The sequence below is a fragment of the Sus scrofa genome, chromosome 1, assembly GCF_054392235.1.
Source record: "Sus scrofa isolate SSC_HxYL_T2T_F1_AM1 chromosome 1, Sscrofa_HxYL_maternal_Yorkshire_Landrace_v2.0, whole genome shotgun sequence".
Lineage (NCBI taxonomy): Eukaryota > Metazoa > Chordata > Mammalia > Artiodactyla > Suidae > Sus > Sus scrofa.
The window spans coordinates 259,354,912-259,370,035 of record NC_139383.1 but is presented as its reverse complement, the minus strand read 5'-3'; the positions used below and the strand labels follow the sequence as shown (position 1 = coordinate 259,370,035).

General features: G+C 48.7%; 1 long non-coding RNA gene across 1 annotated transcript; it reads right to left on the bottom strand.

The window, feature by feature from the left end:
• Nucleotides 1-1,481: 1,481 nt before the first annotated feature.
• LOC146407134 (uncharacterized) lies at nucleotides 1,482-11,380 on the bottom strand. Its single transcript, XR_014825684.1, has 3 exons — nucleotides 11,207-11,380; nucleotides 8,208-10,658; nucleotides 1,482-1,909 (listed from the first exon to the last, which is right to left on the bottom strand). It is a non-coding gene; the product is annotated as an uncharacterized LOC146407134 (long non-coding RNA).
• Between the last annotated feature and the right edge of the window lie 3,744 nt (nucleotides 11,381-15,124).

The window sequence follows — 15,124 nt, the reverse complement described above, 5'->3', positions numbered from 1 at the left end:
GACCAAAGATCAATTCAGCCCTTCATCCAACAGGAATATGACTAAACAATAAGGACCTCAGGAATGTCAACTGTCACCCTGCTTTATCTTCCTATCACTGGGGCCACAGCAACAAAGCAGTAGGTGTTCCAGCTGCCGCTCATCCTGGGGCAGATAATGAAGTGCCCTTGGTGCTGGACCAGGGACTTCCTCTGGGGGACTTGATGGGAAGGTGTGGGGGACAAGAAATCAGTGTGTGTGTGTGTGTGTGTGTGTGTGTGTGAATTAAAGAGCCCACCACTAAAGCACTGTTCCCTGGAAGCTGGCTTCAGCAGTCCCTGCCCTGAGAGTGACACTGAAGAGAGATGGCCATACTTTCTGAGGAACAGCCTGAGGACTGAGCATCAGTGGCAGCAGTCAGCAATGGATGCCTCAGCTCAACTCTGAGAACTTCGAGGTGGTGCTGGACCAAGAGAGAGCAGAGGCAGGTGGTTGGCCACATGCAACCAGCCCTCCCTGCAGCCCTCACTTAAGAGGCAAGCACCCATGGCTGTAAGAACGTTCTAGGGCCTCTGCTGGGTCACAAACACCCCTCTGGGATTGTGAATTTACTAGAGTAAAGGGGGAGGCTTCTTTACAGCCAGTCTCAGAATCATTCATTATTTTTTTATTTTTTACTTTTTAGGGCTGCAGGTGTGGCAGATTCCCAGACTAGGGGTCAAATCGGAGCAGCAGCTGCTGGCCATAGCTATGGCCACAGCAACAAAGGATCCAAGATGCGTCTATGACCTACACTGCAGCTCTCAGCAATGCCAGATCCCTAACCCACTGATCAGGGCCAGGGATCGAACCCACATCCTCATAGACACTAGTTGGGTTCATTACCACTAAGCCATGACAGGAACTCCTGGAATCATTCCATTTGAATTTTAAAAGAAATCTGGGGGTTCCGGTTGTGGCTCTGCAGGTTATGAAACCAACTAGTATCCATGAAGATGCAGGTTCGATCCCTGGCCTCCCTCAGTGGGTTAGGGATCTGGTGTTGCTGTGAGCTGTGGTGTAGGTCACAGACATGGCTCTGATCCCCCACCGTGGTATAGGCCGGCAGCTATAGCTCCGATTCGACCCCTAGCCTGGGAACCTCCAAATTATGCTGTGGATGCAGCCCTAAAAAGCAGAAGAAAAAAAAAAAAAAGAAGAAATCTGACTTTATCTGTAACCCCAGATGTTAAACTGGTACATAATCAGTTATTTAATTTGTTTTGGTTATTTTTCACATTGAAATTAGATTTTGCATTATGATTACATCAATGATACATGATGATTTTCAATCATTTGAATTATTTATATAAATATCTGGACAAAAAAGTCACCTTGAACCTCACACTCTAAGCTAACCACTATTAATATTGGTTGCCCACTTTCTTGCACCTCTATGCAGTTACATACACGCAGGTAGATATAAATTTTCAGATGAAGTGTCAACAATTTTTTTGGTGCTGTTTTTTTGTTTTTTCTTTTTGGCTGTGCCCGCATGTGGAAGTTCTTGGCTAGGGATCAAACCTGAACCACAGCAGTGACAATGCCTGATCCTTAACCCACTGAGCCAACAGGGAACTCCAGTATCAATAATCTTCTAAATCGATACCTTCTACTCCCATCCCCTACAACCCACCCCCCGCAGGTGATCCTTGTCCCCAGTCTGGAGCATGTCCTCCCTCCTCTCCACACCCTACAATCCTAAACAGTTTGTTATCTATCAGCCTTTGTTTTAGAAAATGAGATCATCAATTAGTTTCCTCACATCTTGTCAGCAGTACTTGGAAATCCCTCCAGGTCGCCAACAGGAAGGGATCCAGCTCTTTTCAGATGGCTGATTAATTGTCCATGGTAGGGAGTTCCCATCTCGGCACAGCAGAAATGAATCCAACTAGGAACCATGAGGTTGAGGGTTCGATCCCTGGCCTCGCTCAGTGGGTTAAGGATCTGGTGTTGCCATGAGCTGTGGTGTAAGTTGCAGATGCGGCTTGGATCTGGCGTTGCTGAGGCTGTGGTGTAGGCCAGGGGCTACAGCTCTGATTCAACCCATAGCCTGGGAACCTCCATGTGCCGTGGGTGGGGCCCTAAAAAGCAAAAAAAAAAAAAAAAAAAAAAAAAAAAAAAAATTCCATGGCAGGTTATATTAAGTTGAGATGTCTCCACCCACTTTCTCCAAGGACTCAGATTCTTGCAGATGGGGAAGAATTCTCAAGATGCACTGGGAGGACAGTGCAGTAAAGGGGAGATCAGGAATTCTGGAGACCGAGGACCTAGTTTCCTTAGTTCCAGGTGAGACTAAACAAGGAAGATTATGGGAAAAGAGCCTTTTTTAAAAAAAAATTATAGTTGATTGACAATGTTATGCCATTTTCTGCTCTGTAGCACAGTGACCCAGTCATACATATACATATATTCTCTTTCTCATAGTATCTTCCATCATGTTCTATCCCAAGAAGATTAGACACACAGTTCCCTGTGCTGTACCATAGGATCTCATTGCTTATCCATTCCAAATGTAATAGTTTGCACCTACTACCCCAAACTCCCAATCCATCCCACTCCCTGCCCCCCCCAGCAACCACAAGTCTGTTCTCCATGTCTGTGAGATAAATAAATTGTCTCCATCAATAAATAATGATGTTGATGCCGATGATAATAACTATGATTTGTATTTATCGGTTTTGACTTTCTTATTGAATTTTTCCTAAGTTTATTTTTTTTCAGTAGTAAATGCTGTCCCATGTTTCAACATATCAAATCATATACAAGGCATGCAGGGAAAAGTCCCCTTCCTGCTCCTATCTCCCAGCCGCTCAGTTCCCCACCCATAGAAGACCCCTGTTGTTGGTTTCTTGTGTAGGTACTTGGCAGATGATAAATAATTTTGATTTTCTTTACTCCATTTACTCCTCCACCCCTAAAAACAAGGAAGCTGAGATGGCAAGATGAAGGGGCTAAGCATGACCTGGCCCAGGACCCCCATTGGTCAGACCCCAGGTCTACTCACCTGGCTTTCTATGCACTGAAGGAAACCAATCAGAAACCCTTCTCTAGAGTAGCATGGACCTCTCCCACTGACTGATCACATTGGCAAGGCTCCCTTTCTCTCCCCAGAGGCTTCTCCCCCTTACGAGAGAGAGCTGATTCCCTGAGCAGCAGGATGTGGCCCAGGGCTGTCCCACCTACGTCCTTGCAGCTGCATCTCCTGGGAAGGCCGGTGCTTGTGCAGCTGGGCCTCCTCTTGTGCCTTCACTCTCTCTGCCCGGTGTCTGCCCCCAGGGCCTCAGGACAGAGGCTGCCTCTTTCTGTGTCTGTTGTGCTACCTCTGCCGGGAGGCCTTTCCCTACGTCTCTTGATAAAAATTCCCCAACGCTCGGTTGAGAAAGATCACCTGGTCCTCACAACAAGCTCATGAGGAAGTGGAGCATGGCTCAGAGATGCCAAGTGACCTGCCTAATATGCCACAGCATGCATGTGGCCCTACTGGGACTCAAATCAAGGTTTTCTTCTGCCCTACCAGGCCACCTCCACGGACCGCCCGTGTGCTTGGCTTCTGCCTCTACCGTACAGGCAGTACTATGAAGAAGTCTCAGGCCTGGGGAGCAGCAGACGGGCGTTGAGGCCTGTCTTTGCACTTGCCAGCTCTATCATAAAGGGCACGATCCCGATCACTCTAAACTCTGCGCAGCTGAAAAGCGGAGATGCTGAAATCTGACTCCGAAGGTCTTTGTGAGGTCACAGAACAAAACGAGAAACTGGGACCAAACTCAGGGCTTGGTTGGACCGTGAGTAGTCACGGCCATCGAAAATGATTCAAAACCTCACTCATTAGATCCAGTTCTCCTCTCTTGCTCCCGTCAGACAGAGGCCTAGACTCCCTATCTCTGAGTGTGGGGCGCTGTTCTGCACTGAAGGGTGACTAGTCAGACAAACAAGGGAGAGGCTGCCAAGACCAGCAGGTGTGAGGGTGCTGGGGTTTCCCGAAAATGATGGCTCTTCCCATGCGTCCGGACCTTGCAGGTAGCCTGAGGGAGCATAGGGAGAGAGAAGCCTGGAGAGGTAAGGAGGGACTGGTGCAGGAGGGAAGTCAGTAACAAAAGGGGCTGATGGCTTGGGGGATCCATGACGGGGTCAAACCAGACCTCTAAGTCTGAGACTATTTTAGGCAGGATGGAAAAAAAAACCTCGGAACTTCGTGGGTACTTCCGGCTACCTCACACCTGATTAGCAGTAAGAACGGCATTTTTGTTTTGGATGAACTGCTCTGTTTCTCTTCCCAACTGCAAGTTCCTTACAGATAATTCTGTTTTCCCTAGATATACCAGTCCACCCTTCCCCCTGCTAGGGGAACTTCAAATAAAGATGATCTCTTAGGAATTTGGGAGTAGAAACACTTAGGAATATTCAATTGTAAAAATCAGAAAGATTCTGATTATTGGGATGAAGAAAGGATAAGACTAACACAAGAAAAAAAAAAAAAAAAAAAAAAAAAAAAAAGAGCTTCCTCTTAGCTTGGCCTGTCTGCAACATGGCAAAACAAATTGTTAAGCTTCTTACTAAAACGGTGAGGAGGTGGATAAACAATGAAGTCCTACTGTATAGCACAGGGAAATATATTCAATATCCTGTGAAAAACCATAATGGAAAAAAACATGAAAAAGAATGTACACATATGTATAAATGAATCACTTTGCTGTACACCAGAAACCAACAACATGGTAAATCAACTATACGTCAGTAAAATAAATTTAAAAAAAACAGAAAAATTCTTCAAAGTTTATATTAAATCAGAGATGATACCCAGAAAAAAACAACACGGTACCCAGAATTTCTTTCTTTTTTTTTTTTTTTTTTTGCTTTTTAGGGCCATACTCATGGCATGCGGAGGTTCCCAGGCTAGGGGCTGAATCGGAGCTACAACTGCCAGCCTACGCCAGAGCCACAGCAACATAGGCTCCAAGCCATGTCTGTGACCTACACAATAGCTCACGGCAATGCTAGAGCCTTAATCCACTGAGCAAGGTCAGGGATCAAACCCGAAACCTCATGGTTACCAGTCAGATTCATTTCGGATGCGCCACAATGGGAACTCGGTACCCCAAATTTCTAATTGCACCTATACAACCTGTATCAGCCCTTGCGCTGTTTGACATGCCATCTTCATTGTTTTCTTTTCTTGAACATAAACATACTTCTAGGCATAACCTAGATTCCTCAGGCCTTGCCAACCTGTGGGTAGTCTTGGGGTCACACTGAACAGTAATAACTCAATTTTTTTCCATTTATGCCCGTGATAAGCAAAATAATGCCCTCCGCCTATCCCCAGCCCAGATGTCCATGTCCTATAATCTCTGGAAACTGTGACTCTGTTAGGGCACGTGGCAAAGGGGAATTCAGGATGCTGATCAGCTGATGTTAGGACAAGGAGATAATGCAGGTAGGCCCAGGATAATCACAAGGGACCAGATGAGAGGGAGACAGGAGTATCATTGGAAGAAGATGTGCCATTGGAAGCAGGAGCCAAAGTGATGTGGCCACAAGCCAAGGAATGTGGGCAGCCTTTAGAAGATGGAAAGGCAAGGAAAGATTCTCCCAGAGAGAAACACAGCACTGCCAACACCTTGATTTTAGTCCCTTGAGACCCTCTGGCCTCCAGAACTGTAAGATAATAAATCTGTGTTGTCTTAAGCTGCTAATTTTGTGGCGATTTGTAGCAGCTGAAATGGGGAACTAATATAATGCCCTTACTTGCTGACCCAGGAGCTGAGGCCTCTCCACCCACCGCCAGTCTCAGAGTTTATTCTGAACAGGCGTCCCCAGCTGACTCCCGAGAACCTATAAACACCGACCTCACACTCTTCCACTCCGGCTCCTTTGGGGACCTGGGATGCCTGGGTCCCCTTTGGGCCATGCTCTGCCACTGCCACTGCCACAGGTGTCCCGAGAGCACCCAGGCCCATCCCCAGGGGTCACCTTGCAGGACACACAGAGCATCAGATGCTTGCGTCTCCAAAGCGGCCCTCTCTCCCTGCTGTCCTCAGCACTTCAAACCCTGCCCTCATCCATGAAGGGGCTGAGAGAAGCCTCCTTCCCCAGTTAGTCTTTCACCTGGGCCTCTGGTCTCCTGGAAGTGTTGCTCATGTTCTTGTTCCACACCTCCAGCTGGCACCCCCAACCCCTTATGATGTGGTCTCCGGGGAAGGTTTGGGATCTGTCCTGTGCTGGCTCTCCCAAGGCTCTTGCCACAACCTGCCTTCCTCCTTCAGCCAAATACCCTCCCCTACCTGAACCCCCTGAACACAAGCCCATGGTGCCAGACATGCCCAGATATATCTGCATCCCCTGCTAAGGGACCCTCTTCCATGAGCATAAAGGAGCTTCAGTTTTCTCTCTCCCACATGCTCCCTAACTCATGCTTCTAGAAGCCTAACTTCCTCCACGTGTACCTGGCCAACCGGGGGGCAGGGGGGAGGTGGGTTCAGGACTTTGGCCTGCCAGCAGGGAAGAACCACTGCAATGCTTTACTTCTGGGGCTGGTGATGGGGGGCAGTTCCCATAAGCCCCCTTCCCACCTGTAGTAGCTGCCACACTGAGCAGGTAGGAGTCAGAGCCTCAGCCAGACTGGTGTCCTCAAAGACTCATTTGCCAAGAGGTGAGATGAGGATGTGGTAGAACGTAAACACCATTGCCTGACACCCCCCTCACTCCCACTTCATTGCCCCCCCCAACCTCCCCCACAAGGCTGTTTAATCTTCACCTCCTATGGCCAGCAAGAGCGGGCGGGGGGTGACCTGTCCCAGCCCCAGCCTCCCTTGGGTGGGCCCCAGGTGGCTGCCTTTGGCTGACAGAGCAGTCGAGGGGAAGAGGAGGGGTTTTCGGCAAGCTGGGCCAGGACCCACCAATCAGACCACATCTCTGCAGCTGAGTTTCTCATGGAGCTCATTTGCATAATTTGGTTCAATATTTACGGAGCCAACCTCATTTTCTGGGCCGTCTCCACGGCCGACAGCTGGGAAGACTGCAATTACGGCATTACCCGCGCACAGGGAAGCTGCTGTGAACGCACACCAAGAGGCTGCCTCCAAACAAATGCAGCCCTGGGGGGCCCGCCTACCTCGTCTACCCCAGATCTCTGCAGCTGGAGCTCTGCCTGGGCCACATCTGCAAGCCAGCAACACCCAGACATAGCCGACAGCCACAGCAAAGCCAACAGAAATGAGAGCAGTTGCTCTTTATTAAACGAATCCTGAAAGCTGGCTGCGGCTGGTGCCTGGGTGCGGGCACTGCGCTAACTCCTCACTTAATCCCCACAGCAGCCTGGGGAGGCGGTGAATCAGTGAGGACGGTCTCAGGCCATGGTTCAGACAGGAGACTTGGTTAGCCCTGGAAAACCCAGCTTTGGGCGCAGCTGGGCTCAAGTGGAGGATGACATCAGCAAGACTCAGTTTCTCTCCGCGCGACTGCTGACCTCACCCAAGAAGACTCCGGGCTGCAGCAACTCCAGCTCTACCCCCACCAGGCTCTGGTGGGTTGGAAGTCTGAGCCCATGAGCCCAAGTCCTGAAATGCAGTCAGAATGGACTTTTCCAGGGAAGCCCTCCATGGTGCAGCGTGGGGCAGGGGGGCAGGGGGGCAGGGGGAGGAAAGGAAGTATCTGGGCAGACAGGCAAAGGACAGCACAGTGGTCCCCACCTCACAGAACTGCCCTGGAGTGCGGGTTCCTTTAGGTCAGGGGCCTGTCATGTTTACTCCCCTGCACTTAGAAGTGTCTAGACAGAAGGGGCTTCCAGTAAATATCCACTGATTGAGGTCATCCCTGCTTCTGGAGGGATGGGACATATCTGAGGCTTCATTTAAACAGCCATCATGTGGATAAACACAGCCACTCCAGTTGGGTTACGATGAGTAAATGAGAAAATATAAGTAAACCTGCCTAAAATTATAGGTAACACTTAATAGGGACTCCACAAAGAATGGGAGGCTTCATGAACTCCTATGTTTTCCAGTTGTACTTGGCCATGGTCATCCAACCTGGATGGACAATGATTTCCTATGGACTACTTGTATCTCCTGATACAATAGTTTTAAAGAATAATAGCACTGGTGGGGGGGGGGGGAGAAGTAGGTAAGAGAGATTAAGAATACAAACTTTGGCGTTCCTATCATGGCTCAGTGGTTAACGAATCAGACTAGGAACCATGAGGTTGTGGGTTTGATCCCTGGCCTCACTCAGTGGGTTAAGGACCCGGCATTGCCGTGAGCTGTGGTGTAGGTCGCAGATGTGGCTCAGATCTGGCATTGCTATGGCTGTGGCGTAGGCTGGCAACTGTAGCTCCAATTCGACCCCTAGCCTTGGACCCTCCATATGCTGCAGGTGCGGCCCTAAAAAGACGCACACATACACACACACAAAACAACAACAAACAACCTCATAGAAAAAGAGATAAGATTTGTTGTTACCAGAGGTGGCAGTGGGGGGAGAGAGGGCTTGGATGGCAGGGAGGGAGGGCAGTCAAAATGTATAACTTCCAGTTATAAGATAAATAATGTATAACATGGTAAGAATAATGAACAGTACTGTACATTATAATGAAAGTTAAGAGAATAAATCTTGAGAGTTCTCATCTCAAAGAAAAAAATTCTATTTTGTGTCTATAAAAGATGATGGAAATTCACTAAACTTATTGTGATAATCACTTCATGATGCATGTAGTCAAATCATTATCATGCTGTACCAAACTTACAAGTGCTAAATGTCAATTACATCAATAAAATTGGAAGTAAAAAATAATAGCACCAGTCCTTTTTTAGCATGCTTTGCCATTTACAATGCACTTTTACCATAATGATCTCATCTGATTCTCTCTAAACATCCATGTGAATTGGATGATAATAACTAATATTTGTTGAGAGCTATCCATGCCGGGCATAGTTCTAGATGTTGTACATTTATTAATTCTCTCCATCTTCATAAGAGCCCTGTAGAGTGGATGCTATTCTTCCCACGTCACAGATGAGGAAAGTAAGGCACAGAGAGGTTAAGTAACATGACAATGGTCACGCAGCTAATAAACAACAGAGACCCAAATCATCTGGCTTTCGGCCTACCTTCTTTAACCACTAAACCAGACGCAGCACTACTGATTTCCATGAAAAAACCGGGACTAAGGCAAAGGCCTCACAAGTACTAAGTGGCAAAGCTAGGGGTAGGGTAGGCAGTGCAATAATTTGTATTTTCCCTGACTTCCCAGCCAGTAAAGTTCAGTCTCTTTCATTCACAGTGTAAAGGAGTGGGCTCAGAGGGCCACGGTTTTCAGTGAGATCCCCTCCCTTCATGCCAGATCTCAGGGCCAGTGAGCCAGGGTGGTGGGTGGGTCAGAGTGGGGGGATAGGGAGCTCCCGGAGAGCAGGGCCAAGCCTCACACGGCTCTGGGTGCTCTGGGACAGCACCCACCCCCGTACACACCAGAGAGCACCAGCAAACGTCAGAGGGGCCAAATCACAAGCCCGTCACCGGGTTGCATTCTTTTCCACACGCCAGCAGAAAGGAGACACAGAGAAAACAGTGAGCTAGTCAGCATGCCACATTCTGGGGCCGCCCACAGACACCTGGGGCAGCGAGCAGCACCTGAACGGTTTATAGCCACGAAACCTTCGTGGGAAGAGCAGTAGGGCAGACAGGTCAAAAGTTCACACCTCAGGGTCCAAATCTCAGGGATGCTAAAGGCAAGACAAATCTCAGACTTGCTCTTATAACAGTAAAAGGATATTAGTGGCAATCCATACAAAGTCAGTGATTTCGTCATGTGCTACAGTCTCGGTTGTGACAAATCATAGCTATGTAAGATTGTAATATCAAGGACACACTGGGAGAAGGGTAAAGAGGAGCTCTCTTCATTTCTGAAGGTTTAAAATTATTCCAAGCAAATTTTATTAAAAAAAAATCTCCAGAGGGAATCTTCAACTCCATTCCATGCTATGCAACCTTGACTAAGTCATTTTCACTTTTCATGCCTCAGTTTCTTCATCTGGGCACACAAATATGAGGCCAATAATGGTCCCTGACTCAGAGTATAAATGGCACTTAGCCTCATCTGGCACAGTACTCAGCATGCGCTGGCTATCATTCACGCACACAGTCTGCCTTCACACACAAACTACATTTCTGATCTGTGGTGGACAAAGGGACCACTTTGTGTAAGGACTTGCTGCCAAGCTGCAGAGAGCAGCCCTTCCTGGGGCAGCCACCCCTGATGACCGAGTGATGGAGAAGAGGCGGGGGCAGTACACCAGCCAGACACTTCAGCCAGATGTGGGACAGCTCTGCTCAGCAAGGCTGGCTCCTGGTCTCCCTATAGACTGGCCAAGGCTTTGTCAGTGGCCTTCTTCCTCTGCCCAATTAGGTAGTGGTCCCGAGCAAACCGCTTATCCCTGGAACTCCATTTCAGTGTTTACTTTCTGAGGACCTTACCTGTGGCAGCTGGGACTGGTCCGAGAAAGCACGTGGTTATTTGGAGCTTGGGACTGCATTATTCCCCTCTCAGCCGGCCAGAAGGACCCCATCTCTGGTGGCAGGTGAAGCACAGGCAGGCCTGAGCGCCAGGTGGCTACCAACTGCTGAAGCTTGTAGCCGTGGTGCACCTGTGGGTGGAGGGTGCCCATGGGCCATGAATGTACCAGGCATTTAAGATTCTGGGAGGGGTGGGAGTAATAGCAACACTAAAAGACAACAGTATTAAAAGGCCATGTGCTTTGTAAGTACTCTGGATACCTGCCTTGAAAGATAATGAACAGCTAAGTGTAGCAGCAGCCAGTGGAAAGTCAGGAATGGAAGCCACAGGAGCCTCTTAAACTGCACACAAGGCAACTTTCATCTTCTATTCAGGGAAGGGGGAATGAACCCAAGACAATCCCAAGACAGAACAGTCCAGAGTGGCTGAACTTCAAAGACCATTAACTACCTCACTGGGGCAAATCCATCAGGTCAAGGTCCTGACCAATGGGATAGGGACACCTGTGTAGATGCCCTTGAAAGTGTCGATTCCCCAGACTCCACTGAACCCTCTGAGGAGAAAGCAGGGTCCAGCCCGCCCCGCCCCCCAAGAGTTCAGAAGCCCCTTTCTGCACAGCAGCACTTGCCCCCAGAGCCCACATCTAGCCATCTGGGATCGCCTTTAGGAAATCCTTACCTTCCCTGAGGTTAAAATGATGTTCTTTTATGAGTTTTCCCCCCATAGTATCCAAAACTGTTTCAGTAACAAGGCAAAATCTGGCGTTAGTGTCCGTGGTCTCTGGGCGTTCTTGAACTTCTGGCCCTTGGAGCGTTGGGAGGGTTTGGTGTGGCTGTGCCAGCTCTGAACCTTGCGAGGGCCACACCCCGCAGCAGTGGGGCGCCAGCTGGCCTAGGAGAAAGATGTTGTCCCTTTCTGTCCTCGCGAGGCTGCGGCTCCAGCGAGGCTGCCCCCGTGTGGCTGCTCCCGCGCAGCGCCAGCCCTTCGTGTAGGCGCCTCCCGGACAGGGGCGTTGTCCGTTCTGTCTTGCCGGCTGGCGAGCTTCATCCTCTGGATCATCCAGGACATGGACAGAGGTGGGGAGTCAGTGCGACTCGTGAAAAACCTCTTTAGCACAAACTGGTTGAAGGTGGAGATGGTTCCTCTGGCCAGAAACTGTCCAGGTCCACCAACAGCCTTTGTAGATGTCCTGGCTCCTGGGGCAAACTTTTCTGTCTTTTCCTTATTGGGGCTGGATGTTGACCATGATGAGGCCCAATACCATTTTATTAGTTGTTTTTTTAAATAAGATTTTAATATTTTCCATTATAGTTGATTTACAGTGTTGTCAGTTTCTCCTGTACAGCAAAGTGACCCAGTCATACATACATCTACCTTCTATTTCTTACATTATCCTCCATCATGTTCCATCACAAGTGACTAGATATAGTTCCCTGTGCTACACAGCAGGATCTCATTGCCTGTCCACTCCAAATACAATAATAGTCTGCATCTATCAACCCCAAACTCCCAGTCCATCCCACCCCCAGCAACCACAAGTCTCTTCTCTTTTTATAGTTTTCCTTTTCCCATTTAGGTCTTAGTCAACCAAAGATAACTGAAGACATGAAGACACACATACCTATAAAGTGACTTTATTTTGGTCCAGTTAGAAGCCAGTCTCTCCAGCAGCATTTACTGAATATTCAGTCCTTTGTTTACCAATTCTTGATGTCACCTCCCTCTCATATCAAACTATCATAGATTCCTAGATCTGCTTCAGGATTTTCTATTTTCTTCCATTTGTCTGCTTTGTTCTTTACTGCTTCTTGGGCTATGGCTTTGTAATACATCTTACTGCTAAGTGAGGTAGGTATAAAAATTATCATTACAGATGAGGACACTCAGGCTTGGAATATTTGAGTAAGTTGTCCAAGATCACAGGGCTAATAAATGGCCAAACCAGGATTCGAACCCATGTCTGCACTGTTTCAAAGACTGGGCTCTTTCTACTTTCACCAGGCTATTCTCAGAGTTGTCTCTTTCCCAGGGAACAGAAGGGGGTTGGGGTGATATTTTGACTGCATTGGTTTCATGCTCCCAAACTTAAAGGAGGTCACGTTCCGTCCCAGAGGCAACTGACATTTCCTTTGGCTCCTGGAATCAGAGAAAGAAGCCACATTATCTGCCACTATTGTCTTCCCTTGGAAGCACCCAGCAGGGCAAAGAGAACTGGTCCTGAGCTCAGGTTCCAGAGAAACAGCCCCCACTTTAGTGGGCAGTGTCTTCCTGTTTCCTGCACTGTGGCTCCAAGGAAAGGCTGATAAGTCATGTCATTACCTTTATCCCTTTGAGAATAGGTCTGACCACATCTGTCTTCTCTCTCAAAATAAATAAATAAATGACATTATCCCCAACCTCCACCAAGAAAAAATAAAACCTACAGTGCTACCTAATGAAGCAAGAGTACAGACTTTTTTCTTTTTAGCCAATAGCCCTAATTTTCCCCCTATAATAGACCGACCTGCAGAAGCCTCAAATGCACATTACAGTGTAGCTTTACAGGCAGGTGGTCTGTTCTGCCTCCTCCTTGTGCCTGGAATAGAGTATGTGCTCAGGAACTACTTATGGCTGCAGGGACCTCTGGCCGAAGAATGCACATGGTTTAAGAGAGGGCCAGCACTCCAGCTGGAGAGCAGCACAGAAACTCTGTCAGGGCCAGACAGCAGGGAGCTTCAGTCGGTGACACAGTTCAGCTCAAGATGTCCCCCTCACAGCCCCTTGGAGAAGGCTGGAAGATCCAGTCTGTCTGGATAGGTTTTGAAGGTGAACAGACTGATTCTTCTAAAGGGAGAATCTTCTTCACTCCCACCCCACTCCATGTACAGTAATATAAATCTGAAGGAGAAAAAAACCCATCCGACTCCAAATCCTAGTTTTCCCTGCGCTACTCCTGCCAGGAATGCCATAGGAGGCTAAAGGTCCGAGAGCATCTCATCTGAAGAAAATCCCACTGTCTCCCAGTAGGATCCCAATGCTTTAATAATCAGAAAATCGGCCTAAAGGAGGACATGGGGGTGGCCTGGAGCAGGGTCCCCATCCTGCCTGGGCTATGTTCTAGTTACGTCACCCTCTCTGAGTCTCAGTTTCTCATCTGCATGGCAAGATTAAACAAGATAATGTAAATAGAGCTTAGAGCTCTAGGTCCTGTAGTTTTAATTCCCTCTCCTCCTTTCCCCTGCACAGCCTGGACAACAGAGGGCCAGTAGGGGCTGGCTTTTCTAGACCAGCATCTTCCCCTCTACCCCTGAGCCAGATTCCCTGAGGGTGCCTTCAACTCTTCCAAGATGCAGAGGCGCTGGTTCCCCCTCACCTGCCTGGTTTTTCTCCACCCTGCGCTCCCATGGGAAACCCTGCACAGCTCTCCCTCACCACAAGGGGGCGTACTCGGGCTTGGTGGAGAGCAGTTTCACTTCTCAGCTTGCTGGGTCAGGTCCTGGCATTTCCCCATCACTCACTTGGGCTTTGCACTTTACTTTCCCACTATAATGCCAGACCAGCCTTCCTCCCCTGCCCCCCGCCCCCCAAACCTGTAGTTAGGACTGACTTCAAAGCACAAGTCCTTCCAGTTCCCTTATCAGCCATGGGTGCTGAGCTCCTACTGCTGCTGACTGATTTGGCAAATTTTGTTTTTGGCATTGATGTGCTGTCCATAAAACGAATGTGCAAATATACAATTATGGTCAGATAGGCACCAGTTAGTGCACTGCACGTTTAGAGAGCAGAAAGAGTGAGCAGTCTTCTGCTGGCTCCTGGGCAGGAAAGCCATCACAGAGTGGGAGAGGTACGTTTTAAAGGTGGAGAAGGAGTTCAATGAGAAGAATGTGGCAGAACTGACAATCTCTGGAGTGTCTGAAATGTGGGAAGTCTGAGCTGGCAGTAGTGAGGCCATGTCACTACAAGTGTTCAAGTGGAGGTTGGATAGCAGGCATGAAAGAGGCCCTGTGCTTGGTCACAGGCTGGCACCCACAAGCCCTTCCCAATCTGAGTCCCCATGCCTCTGGCACATTGGAAAGACTGCCAGAGGTAATCAAAAGGAAATTTCAAGCCCCCAGAGATGGATGAAAAGGGTAGTGGGCATTATGTCAGGCAGGTTTGCTAGATTCTCTGCCAAATTTGATCCAGAAATGAGGTGTGGCTGCTAATTCCTTGGCCTAGAAACTGACAGAAGAAAATTCAGCATTGCTCAGAAAACAGTTCAGAGACATTAAAACTTTGTGCCCCAAATGCCCATGTGTGAGCCATGCTGCTGCCCAGGTGAGGGTGTAGGCCCACCAGCCCATTGGGAATGCCGAGGTGCTAGCAATGAAGACAAAGGTGCCCGGGAGACCAGAGACACACTTAGCACCACTGAAAAACTCTGCCACACTCCTGGTCCTCCACGGGGCACTTCCCATCACTGCAGAAAGGCAGAGAACTCCCAGCCTTCAGGACAGGCAATCTGCAGTCACGTCAGAAAACTTGGCCTTGGGGAAGATGTTCTCCAATCACTCTCACTCAACCCCTACCAGCAAGCTGAGAGGCAGGCTCTGCTTTACAGACGAGGGAACCAAAACA